We start from the raw sequence: 6,000 nt of genomic DNA, 5'->3' as shown, positions 1-6,000 counted from the left end.
AGAGTCACAGACCAGAACAGCTGATGGCTACACCAACATATCTAGGTCCTGCAGTGTTCCACAGGAACGATCTGCAAGCCAGAGTTGTCAGTGTCAGAGTATGAGCAGGCAGATAGGGAACGCAGAGTTCCTTAAAACTGTAAAATGCCAAAATTTACCACTTCAAATCTGTAAGGAAGAAATGCAGACCTGACCTCCGCTGCTCATGAGGAAGCTGATTTGAACCCTTCAGCAAGGGGGAAATCTGCCAGCAGGTTAGCTCAAGTGATAAGCTCTGCTTCTGCATTCTGAGCCAGCAGCAGTCTCCAGCTCCATAGCGTGCTAAGCTACAACATGTAACTAAAGGGTCAGCAAAAATGAGTCAGAAATGGACACATGGAATGGAGCTGCTGTGTCATTAACACAGGAAACTGGTGAGATGACTCAGTGTCCTCCTTGAGCAGCCAACTGACCCTTGGGCAGTGAATAATGGGGAGGATGAAAGTTCAGAAACTGGAAATTGTGGGTGAAAAGGGAACTCTGAAGGTATCGGAAGGAATGAGAGTGGCCAGGGTATGTCTTGTCAGAAGCTCGAGCATTGAAATCTGCTAAGTGAGATGTAATGAATCAGCAGGTACATTTGAAGGACTCATAGAAATGTAGCGTTAGCAGGGACCTCAAGAGGTCATCAAGTCCAGTCCCTGCACTGAGGCAGGACCAAGTAGCCCTAGACCATCCCTGACAGGTGTTTGTCCTCACAACCTCCAATGATGGGGACTCCACAACCTCCCTTGCAGCCTATTCCAGAGTATAACTATCCTTAGCATTAGAAAAATTTTCCAAGCATTTAACCAAAATCTCCCTTGCTGCAGATTAAGCCCATTACTACTTGTCTGACCTTCAGTGGACATGGAGAACAATTGAGCACCATCCTCTTTATAACTGTTCTTTGCATATTTGAAGACTGTTCTCGCGTCCCACCTCAGTGTTCTTTTTTCAAGACTAAACATGCCCAGTTGTTTTAACCTTTCCTCACAGGTCAGGTTTTCTGAACCTTTTATCCCTTTTGTTGTTCTCCTCTGGATGCTCTCCAATGTATCCACATCTTTCCTGAAGTGTGCTGCTCAGAACTGGACACAACACTCAAGTTGACGACTCTCTAGTGCTGAGTAGAGTGGACATTTACCTCCCATGTCATACATACAATCCTCCCATTAATATCCCCTAGAACAATATTAATCGTTTTTGCAACAGCATCGTGCTGTTGAATCATACTCCATTTGTAATCCACTATAATCCACAGATCCTTTTCAGCACTACTACTGCCTAGCCAGTTATTCCCAATTTTGTAGGTGTGAATTTGAGTTTTCCTTCGTAAGTGTTATATTTTGCACTTCTCTTTTTTGAATTTCATCTTATTGATTCCAAACCAATTGTCTAATTTGTCCAGGTGGTCTTGAATTTTAATCCTGTCCTCCAAAATTCTTGCAATCCCTCCCAGCTTGTTGTCACCTGCAAATTTGATGAGCATACTCCCACTTCATTATCCAACTGATTAATGAAAATATTGAAAAATAACGGACCCAAGACTGACCCCTGCAGGGCCCCTCAAACCTCCTAGATGGACAGCAAACCATTGAAAATTACTATTTGAGAATGGTCTTTCAACAGTTGTGCACCCATTGTATAGTAATTTAATCTAGACCACATTTCCCTAATTTGTTTATGAGAATGTCATGTGGGACTATGTCAAAAGCCTTATTAAAATCAAGATATATAATTTCTACAGCTCCTCTCCGCCACCAGTCCACTAGGCCAATAAGCCTGTGAAAGAAGGAAATTAAGTTAGTTTGGTATGATTTATTCTTGTCAAATCCATGCTGGCTATTCTTTATAAACCAGTTATCCTTCAGGTGCTTACGAATTGATTGTCCCAGTATCTTTCCAGGTATCAAAGTTAGGCTAGCTAGCCTATAACTATCCAGGTCCTCCTTTCCCCACTTTTTAAAGATAGGTACTAGGTTTGCCCTTCTCCTGTTCTGTGGGACCTCACCCGTCCTTCATGAATTCACAAAGACAATTGCTAACAGTTCCGAGATTGCTTCAGCTAGTTCCTTAAGTACCCTAGGGTAAATTTCATCACATCCTGCTGACTTGACTGCATCCAATTTATCTAAATATTCTTTAACCAGCTTGTTCCCTATTTGTGTTCCTTCCACCTTGCTGCTAATATTAATTGTGCTGAGATCTGGCCATCGTTAACTGTTTTAGCGAATACAATGAAGCAAAATAGGCATTAAACATCTCAACCTTCTTGATATCATCAGTTACTAGCTCTCCTTCCAGCTAAGTAAAGCATGTGCACTTTCATCTTTCTCTTGCTCCTAATGTATTTACAAAACCTCTTCTTATTACCTTTTATGTCCCTTGCTTTGTATCTTAGCCTTTTTCATTTGACCCCATCTGTTTTGCAATATTCTTTTGTATTTATCCTTAACAATTTGTCCATGTTTGTGCTTTTTGATTTTCAGGTCACTAAAGAGCCCTTAATGGAGCCACATTGGCCTTTTGCCGTTCTTCCCATCTTTCCTTTACATCAGGATAGCTTAGAGTTGTGTCTTTAATATTGTTTCCTTGAGAAATTGCCAACTCTCCTGAACTCCTTTATCCTGTCGATTTTCTTCCCATGGGACCTTACCTGCCAGCTCTCTGAGTTAGTTAAAGTTTGCTTTTTTTATGTGCATTGTCTGCTCTCACTCCTTCCTTTCCTTAGAATCATGCAATCTCTCATTTCATAATTACTTTCACCCAAATTGCCTTCCATCTTCCCATTTTTGCAACCAGTTCCTCCTTTTGGTCAGAATCAAGTGTAAAATGGCTGCCCTTTCAGTTACTTCCTCCATTTTCTGAAACAAAAAAGTTGTCCCCAACACATTCCAAAACTTACTGGGAATTTTATATTTCACTGTATTACTTTTGCAACAGAAGTTTGCATAGTTAAGAGTCCCCCATTACTACTAGGCCTTGTGTTTTGGATGTTTCTGTGAAAAGAATAGGTTGCTGGCTTTGAATCAACCAGCGCTGGGGCTAACACTTCAAAAATAAAGCCAGTGAGTCTGCTTCTCAGCTCTGTTTTGCACCAGTATTTGGATAACAAATGATTTATTCACTAAAGTGTTTGCAAACAGTGTAAATCTTGGTGGAGACAGATACTTTATGAAATATTCCTGGATTTATGGAAAGATGAGGGGATAGTTAAACAGTGACACAGGAGTTCCCAAAACATGAGGCCAGAGACCTGCCATCCTAAATATAGTTATTCCTACGACACTTGCCAGAGTGCATGACTTTACCCTTTGCAGACAGGAGCGCAAAGGCATATGCAATAATTAAAACTGGCTGAGGGACTGTCAGTGACAGAAGTGAAAAAGATGATAGCGACTTGGCACTAAGGCAGGTAATACGTCGAGAAGGGTTGAGGTACATGAAAGCACAGTTTGTAAACAGCAATGCACAGGTACACATAGAGAATAGATTGGAAATGAAAGCATGGTCAAAAAATGATAGCAGTAAATTCAATCCACGTCCTTGACAGATAGTTTGTGTGGTTGTATAAGTAATTTTCTCCTAAACACCCCTGCCTAAGTCACTGGCACTCAGACAATTAAATGAACTAGGCAAGAATCAGAACAGTTTTATAAACTGGACCATGCCCAGCCACACACAATTATTTGGTATTAATTTGACAAGCTAGTGTATAAGACAGCCCTTAAACCTCACCTTTGTCTTCCTCCCTCAGTCAGGAAGGAAACCATCTATTTTTAACCCTGGAGCCCACATATGTAACTAAATATATCACACTCTCTAGACCAAATGAGGACAGAACAACACGTAACATGGAAGGCTGTTCCATTGACCTTCTCGTCACCTGACAGCTCTGCCTTCTTTCCCCATTCCATCCTCTCCCTGCGAAAATCAAAGCTTCAGTAGCTGGTTTGGTCACGAAAGTCATCCAGTCAAAGAACAACAAAAATACCGTGTGAGTTAAGAGAACAATCATTCATCTCCAGCCATGAATCCTGATCAGCAAATAATTATGTTGCTTATTTCACAAGGCAGGAATCTATTGTATAAATGAGTCAGTGAATAATCATGAATAACGACCGTGAAAGCTGTGTCCTTTTTTGTGGTTACTTGGCAAGCAGAAGAATGTGCTAAATTAACCAGATAAGCTATTAGCTACAAAGAATTGAACCAGGTCTAGTAGAAACTATTATTTATTTATTTGTTTAGATGTATCACCTAACAACAACCATCCCATGCTCTTGGGAACTCTTACAAAATGTCAAATTCATATCATACATGTTTATAGCCCACACAGACATCATGTAATGAACTGCTCCACACACGCATTTCATTGTATTTGGCACCAAACCACTGATCAGTAAGACTGTTGATAGATAAAGCAAGTCCTGTTTCCATCAACCTGAATATTAAGTAACTTTGTGCTATACCGCTTACATAGGTTAAAACAACAAACTCCAGACAGCTTAACTCACAGAACTCTGGTGCCATGTGTTTTCAGTAGGACTGTCAAGCAACAAAATATATTAATTGCAATTAATTGCATGGTTAAAAAAATGAATCACACAATTAATTGTGCTGTTAAACAATAGAGTGCCATATATTTTTGGATGTTTTGTACATTTTCAAATATATTGATTTCAATTACAGCACAGAATACAAAGTGCACAGTGCTCACTTTATATTTATTTTTTATTACAAATATTTTTACTGTAAAAAAGACAAACAAAAGAAATAGTATTTTTCAATTCACCTCATACAAGTACTGTAGTGCAATCTATCATGAAAGTGCAATTTACAAATGTAGATTTTTTTTGTTACATAGCTACACTCAAAAACAAAACAGTGTAAAACTTTAGAGCCTACAAGCCCACTCAGCTAACTGCTCAGTCAAACAAGTTTGTTTACATTTATGGGATATAATGCTGCCCGTTTCTTATTTACAATGTCACCTGAAAGTGAGAACAGGCATTCGTGTGGTACTTTTGTAGCTGGCATTGCAAGGTATGTACATGCCAGATATGCTAAACATTCGTATGCCCCTTCATGCTTCGGACACCATTCCAGAGGACATGTGTCAATGCTGATGATGGGTTCTGCTCGCTAACGATTCAAAACAGTGCAGCTCAACGCATGTTCATTTTCAACATCCGAGTCAGATGCCACCAGCAGAAGGCTGATTTTCTTTTTTGGTTGTTCAGGTTCTGTAGGTTCTGCATTAGAGTGTTGCTCTTTTAAGACATCTGAAAGCATATGCTACACCTTGTCCCTCTCAGATTTTGGAAGGCATGTGAGATTCTTAAATCTTGGGTCAAGTGCTGTCTCTATCCTTAGAAATCTCACATTGGTATCTTCTTTGTGTTTTGCCAAATCTGCAGTGAAACTGTTCTTAAAATGAACACGTGCTGGGACGCCATCCAAAACTGCTATAACATGGACTGTATGGCAGAATGCAGGCAAAACAGAGCAGAAAGCATACAGTTCTTCCCCAAGGAGTTCATTCTCAAATTTAATTAAGTCATTATTTTTTTAATGAGCATCATCAGCATGGAAGCATGTCCTCTGGAATGGTGTCCGAAGCATGAAGGGGCAAGTACCCTGATTTTGCATGTACAAATCATGGATGACGATAGCTTGACTCACCACTGATCAGGATTGCTGTCTGCCTGCAGCCAGTGTTCCTGGGAATTACCCAGCCAACCCCATGGAACCAAAATTTGGACTTGGCTTCTACCAACCAAAAGTCCTAATGGCCCCTTGGAATTTCCTGCTTTATTTGCCTTTGCCCAGTACCCAAAAGACCCACACTCCCACAACCAGGCATCAGCTCCCCGCCGTACAGAAGTGTCCTACCTGCGTGGCTATCAGATGAAGGCAACAGCTGCAGACAGGTTCTTGAATAAAAACCTTGTGGACAGGCCACAAAGAGCATCTCAC

Source organism: Gopherus evgoodei, chromosome 15 (assembly GCF_007399415.2).
Source record: "Gopherus evgoodei ecotype Sinaloan lineage chromosome 15, rGopEvg1_v1.p, whole genome shotgun sequence".
In the NCBI taxonomy this organism is placed as follows: Eukaryota; Metazoa; Chordata; order Testudines; family Testudinidae; genus Gopherus; species Gopherus evgoodei.
Note: the sequence above shows the minus strand (reverse complement) of the source record.